General features: G+C 43.7%; 1 protein-coding gene and 1 long non-coding RNA gene across 2 annotated transcripts in view; one reads left to right on the forward strand and one right to left on the reverse strand.

Moving 5' to 3' along the window:
- VOPP1 (VOPP1 WW domain binding protein) overlaps positions 1 to 25,208 on the forward strand; it is a 222,462-nt gene that overhangs the window by 48,440 nt on the left and 148,814 nt on the right. The gene's annotated exons all lie outside the window — the stretch shown is intronic.
- On the reverse strand, positions 1,894 to 16,629 carry LOC115084558. The gene is made up of 4 exons (XR_003854594.1): positions 16,472 to 16,629; positions 9,410 to 9,539; positions 5,333 to 5,387; positions 1,894 to 2,154 (listed from the first exon to the last, which is right to left on the reverse strand). It is a non-coding gene; the product is annotated as an uncharacterized LOC115084558 (long non-coding RNA).

Raw genomic sequence — 25,208 nt, forward strand, 5'->3', positions numbered from 1 at the left:
GCCTGCTCGCACAACCCTTGGATGGATCTCTGGTTACCCACTGTTAGAGAGTTCCTGTTTATGCCTTTCTGTGAAGGTTTAGCCGCCACCCTTCCTGCCCAGAAGTGAGGAAGAGAGAGTCTGTTTAACATCTGAAGAGGAAGGACTGTGAGTAAGAAGTCTTTATTCAGCTGGAGACCCCCACTGGAGTTTTCACTCTGAGAGAAGAAATTAATTTGGGAATTGTGGAGTGTAGGATAACCTTTGAACCTCAAGTATTTTTGGGAAGGGAATTTCTGCTACATCTAGAAAACCCCTGCCCACCTTGGAATCTTACTTTTCCAAGCACTGGAGAATGAGATAATCCTGGAGCCCAAATACTGAGGTACAGCTACATAGATGAAGATACGTTTGAAGAACTGGGATAACTGGCTGCCCCAAGAAGAAGTGTATAGATTGCCCAGTATTTATTACTGAAGATCTGCAGCAATAAAATGTTTTGGAACACCTGCTCCGGGTATACCGGCTGTTTATTTGGTGCTCACATCTACTATCTACGCGCTGTGCTATAACACTCACAGAGAGAGAGAGTCACCTCTTGCAGCTTGGGGCCTTGGGTGTATATCCTCCCATTGGAAAAATCCTGTCCCTGGGGGCTTAGAATGTGGTATAGATAGTGCCCCAGAACCTTTGTACACCTGCCTTCCTGGCTAACATCTCAAAGAGGAGCTGCATACCAGTTACATATCCTTCTGGCCATCCATGCCATTAGACCCCTGCAGTGGAATAACCCAGAGAATATACAACAATTTATATTAAAAGATTCAGCATTTTGGCTCATTCCTGCAGCTTTGAAGGTCAAAATGATGTGAATCCTTATCACTTAATACAGTGTACTCTCACTACAAGGTTATGGCTGAACTCTCTCACAGTTCCATGTCTGAAATACAAACCAGTTAGTTCAATTTACACACATACATATATACCATATATGTATGTGTGTAAATTATATTTCCATAGTTTATCTCCTATATATTTCCATAGTTTATCTCCTACCCTTGCGCTTAAGTTGATCTTCCGAATTCGATATATATCTTCGCTATACATTCTTACATGTTATAGTTCCTATTTTGATTGTTAATGTATTTTGTTGTTAAAATGTAAACCGGAATGAGGGCCATCACCAATACTTCGGTATATAAAAGCCTATAAATAAATAAATACTATAATTCTTATCCTACCAGAGGAAAAGATCAAAACTCTAACACTCACATAATACCCACACAGTATTTCTTTCTAAAACAAGAAATCTCTTACTTAAGTATAATAGTTTGACTGTCATAGCCAATAACCGCAAACAACTCATAATATACCATCACTTTGATTAACTTAAACAGAATGTATACACGTTTTATTTCTAAACATTGGACTGGAAAATCCTAATACCTATCAGGTCTTACTCCTCTGTAAATGCCTTAATAATTCACATGCTCTTTCAAATGTTTTACATGAGGTACCTCTCTTACAGGGTCATTTATCGTTTTGTGTTAGTGCCTTAACACTAGCATTAAGGCCCTAACACACATGATAACACTGTAATGTTCAGTGTTGACTCCTGCAAAGGGAACAATTCAGAGTCAGCACTGTAGAAGAAATATATAATTAAAACAGGGACCAGACCATTCTGCAAATATGGCCCATGATATCTGAAAAATAAAAAGAAATTAATATGGAAGTAAAACATAAATGAATTTTATGCTAGAACACGTTTTTTATTTTATTTTTATAGAAGGATTTTATATATTTTATTCTTCAATCAAACCTCAGATAAAACATAAGTATGGTGTAACTTCACACATCAATAATTTTTTTCAAAATAAATAACCAAACATGATCAACATGTATAAGCTTATAGGAGTCCTTAAAAAAATCCCATTGTAGTCAGTGCACTAATAACCAGTATTAATAAATTTTGGAGTCCCTTTAATGGTTTAACTGTCAAATGAAATTCTGATCTTCTAGACGTCTTGCTCCTTCAAGTCGTCTTGTTTGAAAGAAGTCATGTCCATAACCAAATTACAGTTGTCTTTTTTTTAATTTTGCTGATCTCCATCCATGTAGGACATGATAGATATCTTTTAAATTTCAGCTCAACTAATACTCCAAACTGGGAATCTGTAAGAAAGCACAACAAACACACAAACCACACAAAACAAAGTACATGTCACTGAAATAAATACCCAAAAACAAAAATGCTATAGTCCCAAACAATTGTCAAGTTCAATAGTGTGAGTACATAGCAAAATTATTGAAGGGAGACCTCATACCAAGGCATACATTTTCACTGCTAGTTAGCATGTAGTATACCGACAATATAATCATAGGTCTTATATCAAATTATACTTTTTTTGATTTTTTCTTTGCTCAAGTGAAAAATTAGTGCATGGCCCATTCGAGACCAATATTAAAACATTGAAGGTTGCACTTAACTTAATATCAGCTCGATACAGTAAAGTTCAGTTGAAGATTTCTCGTCTGTAACGAGCTCGCTGCGCACAATTCGGACGCGTAAGGCAAACCAGCGATACAGTCTCCAGTTTTGCGCGTCCATAGCGCTTCTTAAAACAGACGCGTAACCCTTCCCGCACCCGGCATGTAAATGAACGAATTAGCTGTATAATGAAGGAATTAGCTATTCCCCTCCGATACCGTAACGCGCGCTCAGGTTCTCTCATTAGTAACGCACTGCTTTGCCGCGGCCGTAACGTGTTAGTTTACCGCCTCCCCCTAGTAGGAGTTAGGACTGTGAGTCTAGTAACAAATCCATCGACATCGCTTAAGACACTCAAAAACAATAAAACACAATTTTAAAAAAAAGCGATACAGAGATGATCGAGAAAATGTAATGATGTGGGACACATAAAACCTGTCAGAAGAAAAAATAAAAATTTTTAAATACCTGTCGGAGGGCCGCGTGGGTACAGGCGGCGGCGGCGGGAGCCGGGTGGTCGCGTGTTAAATCTAGGCCGCAGGCGGGTGGGCGCCTGTTCCAGGCGGCAGCGGCGGCGGGGGGACACGCGTTAGTTCGAGACGGGCGGCGGGTGGTCGCGTGTTAAATCTAGGCCGGGTCCGCACAGGCGCGCATTCATTCAGTGCCGGTGGGGGCTGCCTCTGGCAGCCCCCACCGGCACTGAATGAATGCGCGCCTGTGCGACCCCTGCGATTCGGCGCTCATGGCGTGACGTCACGGCATGTGACTGCCTTGAGCGCCGAATCGCAGGGGTCGCACAGGCGCGCATTCATTCATCCAGGCGGAGGAGCTGGTGGCGAAAGCAGCCGGCTCCTCCGCCTGGATGAATGAATGAATGTGCGACCCCTGCGATTTGGCGCTGAAGGCAGTCACATGCCGTGACGTCATGCCTTGAGCGCTGAATCGCAGGGTCCGCACAGGCGCGCATTCATTCACTGCCGGTGGGGGCGGCAGCCCCCACCGGCAGTGAATGAATGCGCGCCTGTGCGGACCCGGCCTAGATTTAACACGCGACCACCCGCCGCCCGCCGGCCGTCTCGAACTAACGCGTGTCCCCCCGCCGCCGCCTGGAACAGGCGCCCACCCGCCCGCGGCCTAGATTTAACACGCGACCACCCGGCTCCCGCCGCCGCCGGCCGCCTGGACCCACTCGGCCGTCTGAAACTAACGCGCGTCCACCCGCCCCCGCCGCCCGGAACAGGCGCCCATCCGCCCGCGGCCTAGATTTAACACGCGACCACCGGCCCCCCGGATCCCGCCGGCCGCCTGGACCCACACAGCCCTCCGACAGGTATTTAAAAATTTTGATTTTTACACTTCCTGGTGCCTGTCATTTCAAATGTCATTTGAAGTGACAGGTACCAGCGCACCCAGGTTACTGTATAGGCGCTTAATACAGCGCCTATACAGTAAAATGGGTTACGCGGGCATAACCCTTCCCTACCGCTTTAAAGCCGCGGCATGCATTTGCATGCGATTAGAGGAGAGTATCGGGGAGTTAGTGAAGAGAACTGTGCGTGCGGGGAGGAAGGGTGCGCCTGACACTACCTCACTGTTTCTACCTCGACCTTACTGTATCGACCTGTATGTTTGGAGAAACGCCAGAGACATGGTCGTGAGATCTTATAAGGAGGCAAGCCCGACACGGACCGCGTTTCGGCATCAACAGCCTTCATCAAGGGCCAGTAATATGTAGAGGTGCGTAAGCAGCATATCGAAGCAGTAACATTACTGGTACTTGTGACTTGGATAGGCCACTGTTGGAAACAAGATACTGGGCTTGATAGACCTTTGGTCTGACCCAGTATGGCAATTCTTGTCCTTGAAATACTTTGCGGCTTTTTTGTTATTATTATTATTATTATGTAAAACATAAGTGTTAGATCAGGGTTTCCTAAACCTGTCCTAGTGACCTCAGAACCAGTCAGGTTTTCAGGATAACTAGTTTCATTTCATATCATTTATTACTTTATTTCCTCAAAATCAGGTCCAAAGACATGTTAAAAACGCATCGGAAGCATAAACGACAGTACAATAGTGTAAAGAAAGTGAATATGCGTGAGCTAAGTTCACATGCATCGGAGACTTGGTGTATGCAAATTGAGCTTATGCATATTCATGTGGTATTTAGAAAACCCGTACTAGCTGTGGGGTCTCTAGTGCAGGTTTGTGAGGCCCTGGGTTAGATGAAAGGCTGTCTTTATCTGAGAGAGAATCCCTAACTGATATTTTTAAGAAAGCTTAAAGTAATTCTTACTGATGACAGCTTAGGAAAGACAGTGACCCGGCCCAGCAGTAACTGCTGGTTTGCAGTGTGAGTAACATGGGCTGCTGATATGTCCAGCCTGTACATCAGTGCATTGCCAGTCTGCAAAAATGGCGATGCCTTTTTTTGTACTGGAACAAACATATTTCCTTGGCTCGCTTTGAGTTACTTTATGCTCTCAGACTAGGTGCTGTGAACAAAACTACCGAGAACGTGCACATCTGTTATTCCAGCCTGTCACAAACAACTTTGATGAGGCTTCTGATTTATGACTTTATTTAAAAGTCTGCCCATAGCATGCTTGAAAATACTCCGGATCTGTACCATCTGGTTATTGCTTGTACAGAAGCAACATACAAATTAACTAAACCCTGCTCACAGCATTTCACTGTGGGTTCCCCATAAATGTCTACGTTCTACTGAAGCTGAAGTCACGACTGGGTGAAAACAATGTTTAAGACAGCATGTTATATTAGTCTTTAAACAAAGAAGGGCAAACTTCCTCCTGTCCGCTTTGAATCCAGGTTCAGCTCCGCGAATGTTTGACTCAGACTTACTCAGATACAGAGTCAACGTCTACCTCTCATCCATATCTGGCAGTGCTATTATTTCCTGAAAAACAATACAGATATGCTCAGATTGGTTTGGCATTATGCTATACAAATATTCGATGTGGTTGATGTATCCTAAAATACCACAAATATTGAAATGGGACCATAAATAAGGCTTCCTTATTTATTGACTTTTCTCCTCTATACTTGGCATTTGTCTTATGCTTAGGCATGTGCGCCCATACATTTCCCTACCCTAGTCCCTAACATATCAAGATACAGACTTGATACAGACTTTCAGATACTTGAAAGGTTTTAATGATCCAAAGGCAACGACAAACCTTTACCATAAGAAAAAAATCAGCAGAACCAGGGGTCACGATTTGAAGCTCCAGGGAGGAAGATTCAGAACCAATGTCAGGAAGTATTTCTTCACGGAGAGGGTGGTGGATGCCTGGAATGCCCTTCCGGAGGAAGTGGTGAAGACCAGAACTGTGAAGGACTTCAAAGGGGCGTGGGATAAACACTGTGGATCCATAAAGTCAAGAGGCCGCCAATGAAGAGTGGGTGACTCGCCAGAATGATGGCTACTGCCTGGAGACAATACCCTTAGTCAATAAACATACACATGGTTACTGTGACTCCAACATCACTCTAAGATTCAACAGCATGAGGAAATGTGGAAAAAAGGATTTGCACTCACAATGACGGGAGTAGCTGGCTTGTTACGGCGGTTACTACCCCAAACCAAATATCCAGATTACTACCTCCACCTTCCTCTATTCCTGATGCCTTTCAACTAGCTTGATCACTCCATTCTTATACTTCACTTTCAATGCATATCCAGCATAGTTCTCTGCTTCAACAGCAGGGGAAAAGAAAAACTGTTACTTCACACATCCAGCAGAGCTCTCTGCTTAAACGGCAGGGGAGAAGAAAAAAGGGTTCGCACTCACAAAGCGGGGAGTAGCTGGCTTGTTACGGCGGTTACTACCCCAAACCAAATGTACCTGATACTTCACTCTCGACGCATATCCAGCATGGCTCTCTACTTCAACGGCATCGGAGAAAGACTGATACATCACGAATTTCCAGCATAGCTCTCTGCTTCAATGGCAGGGGAAAAGAAAAACTGATACTTCACGCATATCCAGCATAACTTCAACGGCAGGGGAGAAGAAAAAAGGATTCACACTCACAAAGCGGGGAGTAGCTGGCTTGTCACGGCGGTTACTACCCCAAACCAAATGTGCCTGATACTTCACTTTCGATGCATATCCAGCATAGCTCTCTGCTTCAACAGCAGGGGAGAAGATAAACAACCAATAAGGGCTGTATAACATAATCTGGGTAAAAACAAATAAGCATGGGTGTAGCTTGCTTATTGCGGCGGTTACTACTCCTACTACCTCTAACTAATCAAGCTAGATATTTCACTTGGATGCAGCTCCTCCACCGCTCTCTACATTAATGGCGGGGGTGGAAGGGAATTAGAACCAAGAGCTAAGAGAAACAGATAAGTATGGGAGAAGAAATGAGGGAAGCTTGCTGGGCAGACTGGATGGGCCATTTGGTCTTCTTCTGCCGTCATTTCTATGTTTCTATGTTTCTATAAGAAGACCAGTTACTTCGCACATTCTCTGCTACCTTCCAAATGCCTACGGTAAACTACCTCATGTCCTCACTTTCTGGTTATCTCCCCTCTTTGTGATCAGTGTTCCTGATTGTACATTTTTGATGCAACTGCAATTGTAATTCATTTTTGTTATCCACTTCGAGACTAAAGGCAGAACATCAAATGTTGATAAATAAAAATAAATAAATCGATAAAATACCTTCAATAGAAGGGCGAATCTACAAACATTCAAATGGGGTGAAAACGATCCAGTTTTTCTATAGCAGGGGTTCGCAACCCTGTCCTCGAGACACTCCTAGCCAGTCAAGTTTTTAGGCCACCCACAATGAATATGCATGAGATCGATTTGCATGCACTGCCTCCACTGTATGCAAATCTACCTCATGTATATTCATTGTAGATATCCTGAAAACCTGACTGGCTAGGTGTGTCCTGAGGACTGAGTTGAGAACCCCTGTTGTATAGTGCGCAAAAATGACAGTCATGGTGACCCCAGAGTCAACGGATATCCATAATGAATATGCATGAGATCAAGTTGCCTGTGCTGAGTCTCCAGTGCATGCAGATTTATCTTATGCATATTTCTTGTGGATATCCTGAAAATCTGACTGGCTGTGCGATTTCCAAGACAGGTTTGGGAAGCCCTGTTTTATAGCATAAATATAGATAGGGCCTGATATATGACACATTTTCCCATATTCCCATACTTTAGAATAGTTCTTCAACTTCTTATATTTGCTAACATTGACTACTGAAATTCGCTCTTACTTGGCCTACCTCTTTCTACAATTAGCCCTCTACAAATTTTACAGAATTCCGTAACCAGAATTCTAACTGGCACTAAAACAGGAACATATCACTCCGATTTTAATATCCGTACATTGGCTGCCTATAAAGTTTAGAACGAGTACAAGGTTTTATGCATTTTACACAAGATCATCCATGAGGATCAGACTGAATGGCTAAATGCAGCTATCAGACTACACACACCCCAATGAAACCTACTATCGGCAAACAAAGGTATATTAATTATCCCTTCAGTACAATCTGCACAGCTCTCCCAAGTAAGAGAACGTGCAATCTCATTAGCGACCCCCAAAGATATGGAATTCACTTCCAGTGGAAATACGGCTACATTCGAGTTTAAAGATATTTAAAAAGGATGTTCAGACCTGGTAATTTATGAAGGCATACCAAGACCCCAAATAATCTACTATCCTATTTTATCTTTTTATGAAATGTCGCTAAGAATTATTATCATTTTATTATGTTTTATCATTTTTAGTTTTTATTGACTTGTATTAATAATCATTTTTCTATTTTTAATATTGTTTTATTTATTATGCATTGTATTTGTTCGTATATATTGTATCTTTCTTTTACTATGTTGTAAACCGTTGTGATGGTTCCACCGAATGACGGTATACAAAATCAGCAAATAAATAATAAATAAATATTCATAGCCAGACATACAAAATCCCCTAGTGCCAGATATATAAAGCATTTTTCCCAGTTTGTAACATAATGCATAAGTTAGTTGGCAAGTATCTGCACAAGTTACACCAATATTCAAAGCAGATTTAAGTGCATAAATCCACTTTGAAAATTATCCTGGCAAAACTACACATACACACAATTACTCCTGCTATTCATTGCCTGTAGTTTTACTGAAAGAATTAAATTTACACACACACACATACTTTGTGAAAGCAAAATGTGCACGCATAAGTCTCAACCCTGCCCAAACTGCGTAACCTCTGGCTTGCCTCTCCCAAAGCATGTAAACATACGCACATACAGCATGCATGGGCGCCACTTTACGGGAGTATCAGTCACACGGCTTTCTAAAGGGCCGTGTCTGTGGGGAACTAGTGCTTTATCCTGGGAAGTAGGCTTCTTGAAGCTTGCCCGCCCTATATGCAGGTAAAAGTAAACACGTGGTGGCAGTTCTTAGGGCTGGCGTTTGAAACTGTGCATTTGCTTTCAAATTTTCAAAGGTAGGCGCGTATTTTGATTCAGAAAATTACCTGCAGAGAATAGCAGCTGACTGTTAATGCATGTGAATAGCTTTCCTTAGGCCTGCTTTGACTTTAAAAATTAGTGCATAGTCTGTGGGTAAAAAGCATCCAACGGGTATGGCAGGTATGCGGCCAGTCTGAAAATGACCCCCGAAATGGAGACAACGCTTCAGTACCTCTGGTCCATAATATGATTCCTAAATTGAAGCTGCATTGGGCAGCCAGGGCTGTGAATCAAGCCCTTAGTCTCTTGGTTGTGAGGTAATCATGCGTACAAGGGACCCTTTTCAACTTAGCCATGAATGCCATGCTAGTGGACACATTCAGAGGATGACTTTTATTGCATGACTGCCTCAGGGTTCATATTAGAAACACCCAGATATAATTCTAATATCTGACTTCTTCATATAAAGTTATAATCACTCATACCTGTCCAAGACTGCGAGGTTCAACCAAGTGGATGTTTAGGGCTTGATTTACAAAATGACTTATGAGGATAAAATCCTGTTGTACACCTGCCCGGGAGGTGTGCGCATGTTGATGCTGGTTTCACGCACACCTGGAAAATTTCAAAGCAAACTTATATGGTTAAGGCCATTTTTAAAACTTGGCCTAAAATCTGTGGGTACTTTGTATAGGCAAACTTTAACCCTTCAAGATCTGCTGAAAATTACCCTCTTAAATTCAGTGACTAATTTAGCTTCCACTTATATGTCTAATTGTGATTATTATTATTTTTTTTTGTGATAGCCTTTTTATGTAGGTATGTAGGCTGGCTATATATGCTCTCCCTGCTTCCCTTAGGAGTTTCCATCTTTCTCTGAAGGCTCCTGCTGACTGTTCTGACTCTTCGTTTAGTATGGAGGGGGACAGTTTTCAGACAGCCCCCATCATAGCTAATCATGCACCTTACATAATAACATAGTAACATAGTAATGACGGGAGAAAAAGACCAAAATGGTCCATCTAGTCTGCCCAGCAAGCTTCCCAAGGTAGTAACTGCTGCTCCATGCGGGTTACCCCCATGTTTCTCTTAAGGGTAGTAACTGCTGCTCTGTGCCAGTTTAGCTTTTTTTTATTTATTCCCATCCTCTAGCCTTTTAGGGATCCACAGTGTTTATCCCATGCCCCTTTGAAATCCTTCATATTTTTATTCTTCACCACATTCTCCGTAAGGGTATTCCAGGCATCCACCACCCTCTTAGTGAAGAAATATATTTCCTGACATTGGTTCTAAGTCTTCCTCCCTGGAGTTTCAAATTGTGACCCCTAGTTCTACTAAATTGTTTCCAATGGAAAAGGTTTGTTGATGACCATATATCATTAAAACCTTTCAAGAGTCTGAAGGTCTATATCATATCACCCCTGCTCCTCCTCTCCTCCAGGGTGTACATATTCAGGCTCTTCAGCCTCTCCTCATAAGTCATTCGATGGAGACCACCCACCATTTTGGTTGCCCTTTTCTGAACCGCCTCCATCCTGCCACAGTCTCCTTTGAGATACGGTCTCCAGAACTGAACACCGTACTCCAGGTGAGGCCTTACCAAGGACCTGTATAAGGGGATTATCACTTCCCTTTTCTTACTAGATAGTCCTCTCTTTATGCAGCCCAGCATTCTTCTGGCTTTGGCTATCGCCATTTCACACTGCTTCGTCGACTTCAGGTCGTTAGACACTATCACCCTAAGGTCTCTCTCCTGCTCCGTGCACATCAGCCCTTCACCCTCCAATGCATATAGTTCTTTTGGATTACCATGCCCCAGAAACATGACTCTGCATTTCTTGGCATTGAATCCCAGCTGCCATATGTTCAATCACTCTTCCAGCTTCCTTAAATCCCGTCTCATTCTCTCTACTCTTTCCAGCATGTCCACTCTGTTGTAGATCTTAGTATCATCCGTAAATAGACAAACTTTACCTTCTAACCCTTCTGCAATGTCGCTCATGAAGATGTTGAACAGAACCAGTCCCAACACCGATCCCTGTGGCACTCCACTTAACACCATTCTCTCTTCAGAGTAGGTTCCATTTACCATCACCCGTTGTCTTCTATCCGTCAACCAGTTTGTAATCCACAGAACACCTTGGAGCTGATTCCCAAGCTTCTCATTTTGTTGATGAGTTTTTTGTGTGGGACCTAATCAAAAGCTTTACCAAAATCCAAGTAAATTACATTGAGCACTTTTCCCTGATCCAGTTCTGTAGTCATCCCCATCAAAGAAATCAATTAGATTCGTCTGAGAGAACCTTCTCCTGGTGAATCCATGCTGCTTCTGATCAAGCAACCCACCGGATTGTAGATAGTTTACTATCCTTTCTTTCAGCAGAGTCTCCATTAATTTTCCCACCACCAAGGTGAAGCTAACTGGTTTGTAGTTTCCAGCATCTTCTCTGCTCCCACTCTTGTGTAGCGGGACCACTACCGCTCTTCTCCAGTCACTAGGCAGTATACTCTTTTCCAAAGATCTATTGAACAGGAAACACAGTGCACCCGCCAGTAGGGGTGTGCATTCGTTTTGAACTTATAGGTAAAATCGCGATTGTTGATCCTAAATAAAAATTTAAACCCCTCACCCTCCTTAATCCCCTCCCCCCAAGACTTACCAAAACTCCCTGGTGGTCGAGCGGGAAGTCAGGACGCCATTTGTGAACTCCTTTGCGAGGAGCACATGACGTCGGCGTCACGTCGGAGTGACGCGGACGTCACATGATTCCCCGCGGGTTCGCTCCGGAACCCTCGTTCGACCCAAAAGGAACTTTTGGCCAGCTTGGGGGGGCCTCCTGACCCCCCCAAGCCGACGTCACGTGCTCCTCGCAAAGGAGTTCACAAATGGCGTCCTGACTTCCCGCTCGACCACCAGGGAGTTTTGGTAAGTCTTGGGGGGGGGATTAAGGAGGGTGAGGGGTTTAAATTTTTATTTAGGGAATCGGTGCACGTATGGACATAGACTCAACTTATGGAATTCTCCATATGTCCATATTGACCGAAATTGACCCCCCCTTTCGACTTATGGACTTATGAACATAAACGTTTGGTCTGCACATCCCTACCCGCCAGCACATCTCTGAGCTCCCTCAGTATTCTGGGGTGAACCTCATCAGGCCCCATGGCTTTGTCCACTTTCGGTTTTCTTAGCTCTTCCCATACATTCTCTTCCGTAAATGGAGTTTCGTCTACTCCACCCCCTTCTACAGTCTTGATAACAAGTGACGGTCCTTCAACAGGGTCTTCTTTAGTGAACATTGAACTGAAGTATTTGTTTAATATTTCTTCTAATTCATCATCTCTCTCCACCCACTGATCCTTATCCCCTTTCAATTTCACTATACCACTATGTACCTTTCTCCTTTCTCTGATATATCTGAAAAATGATTTGTCACCTCGCTTTATCTCCTTGGCAATCCTTTCCTCTGCCTGACTTTTTGCTTTCTTGATTATTTTTTTCATCTCCCTCAGTTTCACTAGAGACTCCTCCCTGTGTTCCATTTTTTGGTATTCTTTATATTTCTGAAAAGCTGCTTTTTTTGCTTTTATTATATCAGCTACCTCCTTTGTGAACCAGATTGGATTCTTATTTCTCCTACTTTTGTTTACTTTTCTAACATACAAATTTGTTGCTTTTGTAATTGCTCCTTTTAGTTTGGCCCACTGTTGTTCCACCTCTCCCATTTTCTCCCAGTCTTCAAGTTCTGCCTCCAGATATTTCCCCATTTTGACAAAGGCTGTTTTTTTGAAGTTCAAAACTCTGGTCTTTGTGACACTTCTACAGATCCTATTTGCAATATCAAACCATACTGTTTGATGATCACTGGTGCTGAGGTGGGCCCCCACCCGGACATTAGAGACATTATCTCCGTTAGTGAGCACTAGGTCAAGTAAAACTCCCTCCCTCGTGGGTTCCAATATCATTTGTTTGAACAGAGCCCCTTGGCATCCATTATCTCACTACTTCAGTTAGATTCTGCAGAAGGGATTCTCCAGTCCATGTCTGGCAGATTAAAATCACCAACAATCAACACTTCTCCTTTCTTTCCCACCTTTATAATGTCTTTGATCAGATCTCTGTCTAGTTCTTCTGTTTGAGTCGGAGGCCTGTACACCACTCCAGTAAAAATGGATGTACCATCATCTTTTTTTAGGACTGCCCATAATGCTTCTTCTCTATCCCACTTTCCTTGCAGTTCAGTTGCTTGGATATTATTTTTGACATAAAGTGCTACTCCTCTCCCTTTTTTGTCCTTTCTGTCATTCCTTAACAAGTTATAGCTCGGTATGGCTGTATCCCAGTCATGAAAATCTGTGAACTATGTCTCCGTGACAGCAACAACGTCCAAGTCTGCTTCCACCATTCAGGCCTGCAGGTCTGGGATTTTATTGCCCAAACTGTGAGCATTTGTAGTCATAGCTTTCCAATTTTTCTCCCTTGCTATGTTGCACTTCCTAAGAACCTTTTCTGTTTTTTTGAGCTGATTGATTGTTGTTTTCCCTTTGCATGACCGTCACAGATCTTATTCTGCCAGATCCTACTGTTATCCGACTGATTCTGGGTTTTTGAATCCTGGATGTCTGATAACTCTGTGGGAGTGGGGGTTGAGGTACAGGTTGCTGTAAACTTGGGGAAGGTGGGTGCCTGATTGTCACATGCTAGTTCTACCTGAGCCCACTGTAAAACATTTTTTTCCTGGGATTTTGTAACCGCCGTGGGAGATGGGTGACAGATGGATGTTTCAAGGAAGGAGAATTTAATTGAATCCTGGCCAATTGCTCCCTGAGATGGATCAGCTCCATTTTAATTTTAGACAGCTGAAGGCAAAAGGGACAGCCCTTGGTTCTCCAAATGATAGGCCTTGGGACATAAGCACCACAATTGTTGCATTGAAATAAAGCCATTCTCTCTGATTAATTTAAAATCCTATAGATAAGGTAAGGTATGGTTAGTCCCTAGCAAAGATTTTTAATAGGTATTTGAACTAAAAGTATGTGTTATCCAGTAAAGATTAATAGGCAGAGTATGCAAACCAAATGACAGTATAAGTTATATCTAGGCTGTAAGGAACTGCTAAGTAATTGGGGATGAGGTAATTGAAGCTTTAGCTGCGGACAAATATGTTCTGGCAAACAACATGCGTAGAGCTGACAGTGTAATCTGCATGCGTTGCTTCTTTTCCCTTTCCGCTCCCTTCAGCCTTTCTACAAGCGCACGTGCTGTGGAAGTCCACAAATACTTTTAGCAGGGCAGAGGAGGACACATTTTGGCAGTAGCAGTTTACTCAGATAAATCTCTACCTTCCTGGATAAATGGCTCCGAAAATTGCCCTCCCTGTGCTTATTTTAGGAATGTGCATTTATTTTTAAATAAAATGAAACATGCGATGAAACACCCACATTTTTTCATTTTCAAAACCCATGAAAGCAACCAAAATAGCAAAATGAATCCATTTACCCCCCCCCCCCCCAAGTCCTCTTAACCGTTTCCTGGGGTCTGCAAATTAGAAAGGGGCAGGAGCAACCCCCCCGGTTGCTCCTGCTCTTCCAGGTCCTGGTTCAAAAATGAAACTTCTAAAGCCTCTTATTGGCCCTGAATGAGGGTCTGGACTAGATTATAAGGTCCTTGAAGCAGAAACTGACTCGTATATATATCTGTATAGTGCTAGTAGTATTATAGAAATAAAAATAAGTAGTAGTAGGACAAGCGGATAGACGGGGTAGGCCACTTGGTCTTTATCCGCCAATGTCTACTATGGCTCTGTGTTACTGTGTATTTTAGCTAATCTCTCCAGCTTGATGCTTTACGGAGCCTTATCACAATTTCTAGTAAAATCGTTCCACATGGATGCAGCAGAGTCTTTTTCCTTCGCGTCTGTACCACGCACCTTTTATAAATTCCACTTCCTCCTTGCGGTGCCTACCAAGATAAATTATGCAGAGCTGGCTTTGACCTTGATAGTGCATCCCTAGCAGAAGGATTTCACTGAGCATGCTAAAGAAATGAGCTGGCATCAGACTTATGGGGACATGGGCAAAAATGTTGTCTTAGAGCCAAATGTGGTATGGTTCCTGCTACATTAAATATAGGGCTGGCCTGCTCCATGACAGCGCTATGCAGTATGCACCAGAGACCATACGTCTAGGGTAGGTATTGGCCATGGCAGCATCACACAACAGCAATACTTATGGGTATTGGGTTGGCTGAGGGTCCCAGGTTATGTCTGAGTGGGCTATTCTAGTATTAAATGGAGATTTTGTTAGCTGTTTTATGGCTTCGCCTCCTTAGTGAAAGTAGGTGCAGTTTGTTTCCAGTTTGATATGTTTGAAGCATTGATGTATTTTGATGTTTTTAACTGTTTTATATTCATTTGTTTTACTGAAGTACTAGTTTCTTGATGGATTAGATGATTTCCTCGTAAACTGCTTTGGTTGGTACAAGGAAGGCAGTCTAGAAATATAAATTAACATAACATGAGTGAACTCATGTTATTCTTTTAAGCATATACAAGAGATGATGAGCCTCCCACAGCAGAAACTGTTACCCCAGCACAAATTTAGAGAAGCTGACTGAGAGAGAGAGAGCGCTTGAGTATGTTCAAGCTGACCAGAGCTCCTGTCTCCCAAGTCTGGGATAAGTTGTATGGACACCTAGCCTCCTATATTAATCGCCCTTACAACTTCTCTTTTGAGGTGAAAGTTCTGAAAGTTTGCTCATTTAAAGGTAAATTTTTGAAACCCGCGCACGGGCGTCCATGTGCGCACATTTCCCGGCGTGCCGATTTTATAACACGCGCATGTTATAAAATCCACTACCCGCGCGCATTTGCGCGCCGGATTTTATATCAGCACACGTATGTGCGCGCAGGTGCTGACTTGCACGCGTAAGGGGGGGGGGATTTTTCAAGATGCGTGCGGCAACGCGATAGGCCCTTTCCCCAGTTCCCTCCCAGTCCACTCCAATAAAGGAGCGGACTGAGAGGGAACTTCCTAAACCCCTATCTAACCTGCCTCCCTTTTCCCCTATCCGCCTCTACCCCTAAAACCCCGCTAACTGTTTTTTTGTTGCTTGTTTTAAAACTTACCTGCACTCTGGAGCAGTAGCAGGTTGTGCACGTCGGTTGACTGCCGGCGCGCGCTGTCCCGGCCCACCCACGCCACCACCTAGACCTCCGTCCCATCCCTTTTTGCCGAACTTGTTCTTCTGCTCGATTGGACAGATAACGTGCGTGGCCACAGGCATTTGAAAATCCCCGCAGCGTGCACGCGGCCCGGCCACGCACGTATCTGCCCGTTTCAGCGCACTCTGGGTTTTTTAAAATCGGGCCTTCAGAGAGTGGCAGGAGATACAACCATCATCAGTCAATATTGTACCTCTAGATGTGTCTGTTCCTTCCTGGAAGCTGTACTTGGCTACATTCCTGACCACATCCAGTATCCCTGTACTGAGCTTCTATGATATTGCTTATTTCTCTGGTGTGATAGGGGCTGTCAGTTTTACTCACATGGGATCGGTTCTTCCAAGGATCCAGGAAACCATCTATCTAAACCATAAGCTATCTTATTATCGTCACGGTTCTCACAGTATAAACAGATAAATGTGATCTGAACATCACTTGCTGCTGACAGATGTGTTTCGCCAGGTTTCCTGGGTCCTGTTATGATGGCTCTGACATGTGTGCCCAGGATTCTGAAGATGGAATTGTACAGGATAAATGCTGGAAACAATTAACATTCCAGTGTACTAGAGATATCTTCATAGCTTCTAGAATTTTGTAGATGCCGCTTGTTTCTGTGCGTGTAGGTGATAATGGGTTACCCTCTGTTGGCCTGACTGCTGATTCCATTCCTCCATCCTGCCTGTAGAGCAGTACAGCAATGCCCAGTGATCCCCCATGGCCCTTAGTGAGCATACTTTTGGGCTGCTGAAAAGTAGGTTTCACTTGTTAGGTCACAGCTAAGCTTTCCTTCCCCTTGTTTCTTCAAAATTCATTAAGCACTTTATAGCATGCACATATTATTTTCCATGACTGGAGAAAGGGGTTAAGGAGGGAGAAAAACCTGAGGAGGATGGTAAAGGGCCTGGTTTTGGAACAGCGTCCCAGAGATCTCACGTAGTAAGCAGTACTTACCTGAGAAGTATTTGGTAGCTGTGTGGTGTATATCGAGTGTCATGCTGTAACCGTCTCTTTTTAGTCAGTAAGGAGGTCCAGACAACTGATCCGTAAAGATAGACTTTTATTGCCAGCAAGATGCAGCTAAGACAAAGGCTCAGTACAACTGCATGCCCCTCCCCTCCAGGAGCAGACTCTTATGCACTTTACAGTTCTTATCTTTTACACATGCGTTCTAAGCATTGCTGAGCGAGCATATTCCGGCTGAAGGGGCTACTGACCCCCTCCCTAGACACCCTGGAACTTTCGTGAAACTTCTCCCATGTTCTGCAGGAGAGGCTGCTGGGACTTGCAGTTCTGGAAAGGAATTCGCGAGTCTGCAGTAATACAGCCCATCACATAATACATCCATTGTTCTAATCTAGGTTACAGCAGTGAAAGCTTATCAGAGAATAAGAACAGCGAAGCCAAAAAATGAAAATGTGCAATGTGCTGACAGAGAGTTTCTCAATGTCCTAATTACAGCTGTATTGCAGACTGTAAGTAAACCCATCATGAAGCAGGGAATTCTGGTACATGAAGTCCTTTGTCAGGTTGAAGCGTTCAGACCCCTTCATTCCCCCCTTTGATACTTATCATTATTTATGAAAAGTATCACACCATCACAACGCAACTGTGGAGCTGAAAGAAACAGAAACAAGAAAAATTAGCAATTTGAGTTCTCAGGGGGCCCTAATTTCCCAAACAGTCCGATGGTTTCTTCACGGGTTTGAGACGGATGGGCCCTAATGGCTCCACCCCCCTTTGTAGCCCGAACTTGTCATGTATGGGAAGATGGCCCAGGATAAAACATGAGGATGGTTAATGTACAGTGACAGAAGCTGCGTGGCTGTTTTGCGTTCAGCAATGTCCTTCATCACCCGACGAAGGCGGTTTGAGCAAGAAAGGAATAATTCAGGGTCCTAAAAAACAAAACAGAATTAAACTGGCTGGGATAACAAACAAGCTCTTAAATCCACCGATCATGGAAAACCAACCACGGAATCCATTGGTCCAGTCCCAAGCACTATTCCATTGCTGGACAGGGACGTGTGCCATCTTGACCATGCGATCAGTGATGTCTTGGATAACCTTGTTTTGGTCATCTACCTGTAAACAACAATTGGAGAGGTTAAATGTTCCACAAACCCTCCTTCCTGGGCCAGAGGGTAATCTAAAACCAATCTATTCTGGTACACTGCAGTCATAATTTTGGTATTTTGTTTTGCCCAGAGTTTAAGAGCGAAAGCAGTCGTTGGTGATGAGCTCCAGGACTGCCTGAAGCCTGATGATTCGATGCAATTAATACTGCTTGGAAGGGTTCCCGAGTTGCCCCTTTTGCTGCTTCATCTGCTCTCTGATTTCCTTGACAATAGGGTTTGATTTCCTGGTGTGTGCTTTGCAATGCATTACAGCCACCTTGCGAGGAAGCCAAACTGCGTCTAGTAATTCACGTACTTCTGATGCATTGTTCAATTGTTTTCCCTCTATAATGCTCCATGCACTTGAATTGTAAGGAAGGCATATTTAGAGTCTGTATAGATATTTACAGTTTGTCCTTCTGCCAACTGCAGAGCTCGAGTAAGGGCAATTAGTTCAGCTTTTTGTGCAGACGTTCCTGGGGGAAGAGGTTGAGCCTCAATTATTTCATCTTCGGATACAACAGCATATCCAGCAGAACGTATCTCATGAATGATTTGGCTGCTCCCATCAGTGAATAAAGTCCAAGCTCCTTGCCAGGGTTGATCCCTCAGGTCTGGTCTACTGGAATGTATTGTAGTCATGACTTCTTCACAATCATGGGCAACTGGTTCAGGTGCCGGCATAAGAGTGGCCGGGTTCAAGTTTTTGCTGTCTTGTATTTGAATTTCAGGAGTTTCACATAACAGAGCTTGATACTTTACAAGACGTGAATTAGTCATCCATTTTGGCCCATGAGTTTCTAGTAGTCCTTGGATAGTATGAGGAGTTGTTACGTTCAAGGTTTGTCCAAAAGTTAATTTGACTGCTTCTGGAATTAGTAAGCATGCAGCCGCAATGCTTCGAAGACAACCTGGCCATCCTTTTGCAACATTGTCCATTCCTTTTGACAGATATGCAACAGGTCGTTCCTATGATTCTAGAGTTTGAGTCAATACCCCAATGGCCATTCCTTTCTTTTCATCGACGAATAGATGGAATGGTTTCATTACATCTGGCAATCCTAAAGCAGGTGGTTCAATTAAGGCTTCTTTTAGTTGACGTAAGCTTGCCAGTTCGTTTCCTTCCCATTGGAAGGGTTGAGATTCTGCCTCTTTACCCCGCAGCTTGTCGTACAGGGGTTGGGCAATAACTGCATAGTTAGCAATCCACAGCCTACAGTATCCTGCAGCTCCAAGGAACGCCCGGAGCTCTTTCTTGCAAGTGGGTACAGGTTGATCTCTTATAGAACTGGTGCGAGAAATCCCCAGACATCGGGTTCCTCCACGTATTTGGAAGCCTAAATACTCTACTTCCAATTCACAGATTTGCGCTTTCTTTTTACTTGCACGATACCCTTTTGAGTACAACGTCTTTAGCAGCTGAAGAGTGGATACCGCACATTCGAGGTACGTCTCTCGAAACAACAGAAGGTCATCCACGTATTGTATGACTGGCCCATACTTTACTTGATACATCTTTAAATCTTTTGCCAGTTGCTCACCGAACAGCGTAGGTGAGTGCCTAAACCCTTTAGGCAACCGAGTCCATGTGTACTGCTGCTTTACTCCAGTATCTGCATCTTCCCATGTGAAAGCAAAAATCTTTTGACATTCCTCCGCCACCGGGACGGAGAAGAAGGCATCTTTGAGATCAATGACACTGTACCACTTTGATGCAGGAGAGACTTGAGCCAAGATTGAGTACGGATTTGGGACGAGGGCTACTAGATCTGCTACTTGACTATTCACTTTTCTTAAGTCTTGTACTGGTCGATAGTCATTAGATCCAGGCTTCTTTACTGGCAACAAAGGGGTGTTCCAAGCAGATCGGATTCGCCGAAGAATGCCCAAATCATACAGTCTTTGCAGGTGTATCTGGATTCCTTGTCTGGCCATATATGGAATGGGGTATTGAGGTTGATTAATCACCTGTGCATTCTGTTTCATCTCTATCCATATGGGGGTAGCGTCGATAGCTATTCCACCCGGGTTCTGTTCGGACCATACTTGGGGTACACTATCCATCAGTTGTCTTCGTTTTTGTTGAGGGGGGTGTTGTTTTCATATCGATGTTCGATGGTTCGTTCGACTATGGGAAGATGTAGTCTCCATTCTTCTTGGAGGGGACAGATGAGTATCACTGGATGGTCCCCGAAGGAGGCTTTAACTTCCCCTGTTGGTTGAAATCTCAATGTGGTCTGAGGCTTACACAGCAGGTTCCATCCGATAAGGGATACCATGGTCCCGCCTACTTGTATACTTCATTCTTTCTGCAGAGGGGCAGTGAGTACCTGACCTGAGGCGCCCACTATAGAAACAGTCTCTTTCATCGGGGGGGCCGATTGGTGCAGTCATGACAGATCGTTGGCCTCTGAGTCCAACAGGCCCCTGATTTTTGTTGTGTTACCTCATGGATCTCCACCAGAGGGTCAGTGGGGATTCTTCCCTCCCGGTCTCTTCAGGCTGTATGCTCCTTGTCGCCTCCCCCGCCATCTGCCAGTGGGGGTTGTCCGATCTCCTTCCTCCTCGGCCCCTTTGTGTCGGTGCAGGTCCATTTTTGTCGTTAGTATTCACTGCAGGGCTCCCGTATTTCTTTTGCCATTCTTCACAGTCTCTCTTCCAATGGCCTTCATTTTTGCAGTACGCACACTGATTCTTTCCCAAAGGGGGGGTCTTGTTCCCCCTCCTCTTCGCGGTCTGCCATTGTCTTGGCTCCTTCCCGTCCGCGTGTCCTCGAGAGCGGCGGCTAACAGTCACTTTCTCCTTCATGTCTCTACTTGCTTCTCTCTTTTCTCTTCCACTTCTCTATTTCCACATACCTGGTCTGCTATAGCTTTTAACTGGCTGAGGCTCATGCCCTCAAAGCCTTCGGCCTTCTGCAGCTTCTTTCGGATGTCGGGTCTCTATTATTAAGTTCCTGGTTGCAGGGACGGGCCCTTTTCTTCTCTTCCTGATCCCTGTTCCCATACATCTCAAAATACGATGAAAAGATCACAATCCATCTGGAAATTGAATAGGTGACCTGCGCCTGGAGGCAAATCAGTTCTGACGAGGCTGAGAAGCTGCAAAACATTGCTTCCTTCATACTTGTAAGTTTGGCATTGGGTTAATTCAATAAAGTAAACCTGGATCTGCAGGCAAGGATCCAAGGGGGGCGCTTTAGGTGTGCAGGAGTGATGATCAAACCCTTGGAAGCCTTGTATCAATTACATTGCAAACACTAAGAACATATGGCAATAGCCAGAGCCCAGCCCCCACCAGTGGTAAAAGAACATAATTGCAATATATATATATATGTGTGTGTGTGTGGGCTACTACTTTATCATTTGGGCCGACTCATATTTGCTCTTGTTCCTAATCTTGCATAGTGGCCCCTTCTCTTGCCCACAACTTCCAATAATCCTTATCTTGCGCCTGCCACTGAATCAAAATTTTTAATATTAAGTCTTTGTTTTCTCTGTGTGTTTTTTTTTTTTTTTTTTTTTTTTTTTTACAAACGGCATCCTGTAATTCCCACAGTCAGAACTGCAGCTGTCTTATCTTGCCGCTTGCTATGCTCTGTATATTTAACAAAGCTTTAACAAAGGTCCCATTCTTAATCATTTCTCCTCTAATTTCCCAGAGACAGCTTCAAAATAAACTGCGTCAGCAAAAGAGAGTTCATACTTTATCATGCGTTCCAATGTAACTTTTAAATAACAGATAATATATAGGAGACAAGTAAGAACAATAATTAACATGGTATTAGAGAATAGAAAGATAAGCATAGGGAGGACACTGGGATAGAAGATATGAGAAAACTAAAACTTCTGATTAGCAATGCCAGCATGAAACGCACAGCCATATTGAATGCCTACGCACTACGTACTGACGCGCAGTGGGACGCACCACCATTCCACTTTGTACTGTAACAATTAATTTGCTGCTATAAAATGTCTTAAAAATAGCCTGCATCATAAGGCACTAAATGATTTGTAAGGGACCCTTGGTTCTGGTATTTCTTTGCAAGTAGCAATCCTTTGTCAGATTACAGACAGTTTTAGCAAGGACCTTGGAGAATAAATTTAATCAGCAGAAACTTGGAGCTACAATCTTCCTTTCTTTTAATTAACATACCACAATTCTATCTTTATTCACATACGCACACCATCAACTAACTTTCAATAATGTTCTGTTAAAACAAACGAAACAATTTTTCTTTCTCTTTGTCTTCATTCACCCAGGCTAGCCCAATGTCCCTTTTTTTTTTTTTTTTTCCTTTCTCTTCTCTCTCTGGTTCGATCCCCTCCTCTCTCCTGTAATTATCTCTGCCGTTAACCCTTAACTGCCATCAAGTTCTAAACTTCAACACCAGTAAATGCATTCTCAGTAATCAAATCAGTATTTTAACTTAACACTGTACATTAATTTGTTGTATAGTAGTCTTGTGCAGCATCTGTAAACCAAAACTCTTCTTATTAGGGTTTAAAACAATTAAAAAAAATCCCTGGTAAATGTGCTTGCAATTCACAGATAGCAGTTATCAAAAGAAATAATGCATTTGATCACAAAAAGAAATTTGTCTAACCGATCTACCACAGTAGAATTTTTTTTTTTTTTTTTTTTTTTTTACAGGTACCTTACAGACAGACAGACACTGGGGACTTCCGGTTCCCCATTTTGCGTACTTGAGTTACCATTACGAGGGCGGCTCCCTCTACTAGCTTCTTTGCCCACGACGGAGGATTTTCAATAACTGCAATCCAAGCAGTTATGTACGGTTAATCCTCAGGGCAACCCGGATTCCCTTCTCGTATAACTATATTCTGGACCCTTGTGGCCGTTTGGAAATCGAAAGTCCCTACCGGAGGCCAGTTTACACACAAACTGGGCCACCTATGGGTACATTGTTGAATCATTCCGGGCTTTGTACATTTATGTCTATCGAACACTTCCCTATAGTGTTCCGTCATGACTTTTAATGGAGTAGAACCGCCCCCTCCCATTAGGATAGAGTCACAGACAAAGGAGGGAAGGGAAGACGGATAGGTAAGGGGTCCGTATCCGTCAGACACAAAAGGGTCACTTTCACACAACAAGAAACCTATTCCCACTATCGTATGCGTTACTTCTTTTTCCTCTTTTTTATGCGCGTGGCTTTCGGAATGCAATTCCTACCAAACCACCGCTTGGGGTGTGATCAAAGCCCCCTCGGTCCCCTCACGGATGGACCGGTTATTTGCTACTCTTTTAGCTATTCTTCACTTTTCCCATCATTCCCATAATACTCGCCTGCAGGGTTCTTCCGATCGTCACGAAAGCCTTCTTCCCGGATCACCAGCCCAAAGGTCTCAGAGGATCTCCGTGGAATGACCCCCTCGGATACCTGATCACTGAACTCAGCAGTGGCCACTCACCAGGCAAGTCTGGGGGATCACTCCGCCACAAAATCCCCTGGACCAACTGGGGGGCTAAAATAGCGTCCCCGGTACCTCCTGGCTGAGGCTCGCCAAATGTAACCGTCTCTTTTTAGTCAGTAAGGAGGTCCAGACAACTGATCCGTAAAGATAGACTTTTATTGCCAGCAAGATGCAGCTAAGACAAAGGCTCAGTACAACTGCATGCCCCTCCCCTCCAGGAGCAGACTCTTATGCACTTTACAGTTCTTATCTTTTACACATGCGTTCTAAGCATTGCTGAGCGAGCATATTCCGGCTGAAGGGGCTACTGACCCCCTCCCTAGACACCCTGGAACTTTCGTGAAACTTCTCCCATGTTCTGCAGGAGAGGCTGCTGGGACTTGCAGTTCTGGAAAGGAATTCGCGAGTCTGCAGTAATACAGCCCATCACATAATACATCCATTGTTCTAATCTAGGTTACAGCAGTGAAAGCTTATCAGAGAATAAGAACAGCGAAGCCAAAAAATGAAAATGTGCAATGTGCTGACAGAGAGTTTCTCAATGTCCTAATTACAGCTGTATTGCAGACTGTAAGTAAACCCATCATGAAGCAGGGAATTCTGGTACATGAAGTCCTTTGTCAGGTTGAAGCGTTCAGACCCCTTCATTGCCAGAGCTGATGTGACTTAGATATTGACAGTGTTTGTGTTCCTGACCTGATGAGATGCTCCTGGATTGCTCTTTTAAAGGTGCGCTACGGCATGGCAGCTATGGGCAGAGAGCGCATCTTTTTACACTGCCTCTCTACTTCTGATACTACTTAAACCTGACTTAAGCCTGTCCAAACTGTCAGACCAGCCTAGCAAGTGCTGTACAACGTTTTCGGAGTAAGATTTCGATTTTTTTTTTTCATATTCCGCTTTTCGCACATTATTTTCAGCGCTTCACAGCAGATTACGTTCAGGTACGGTTGGTATTTCCCTCTCCCCAGAGGGCTCACAACCTAAGTAAGGGAGAGGCGTGCTTTGCCATTACTTGGACTCCTGGGGAGGGAGTTTCCAAACAGGATAGCATTCAAAATATCTACCCAACTCCCCAAAGTAGATGGATATTCTCTCCAGCCTCCTCTTTGGCCACGGAATGGGTGACTTGACCCCTCAGTGGATTCTAATTCACCTTGAAGTAGGAAGTTGATTTCTGTTTGATATGGAAAAACATCTGTGACAGATGTTTGGGGTTTTAACCCACGCAATGAAAATACACCTATAGGGGAATTATAAACTGCAGTCTCAGTGGTCCACTTTACCCTTCATTTGTAATCTTGAACCCCATGGAAAAGTGAGCTGTCAGCCTGACTGTGGAAAGCTTTTAAGTAAATCAATGCCAGGTGCATATTAAGAAAATTTTACAGCTAAGCCTTGGAAGGTGACAAGAAGGGTTAGGTTAGATAGAGAAAGGGGTGTAACTTTTTTTTTTTTTTAATTTAAAACAAAGGAAAAGGTATACCAATGTCTCAAATAATCTAATGT

This window comes from Rhinatrema bivittatum, chromosome 2 (assembly GCF_901001135.1).
Source record: "Rhinatrema bivittatum chromosome 2, aRhiBiv1.1, whole genome shotgun sequence".
NCBI classification, from domain to species: domain Eukaryota; kingdom Metazoa; phylum Chordata; class Amphibia; order Gymnophiona; family Rhinatrematidae; genus Rhinatrema; species Rhinatrema bivittatum.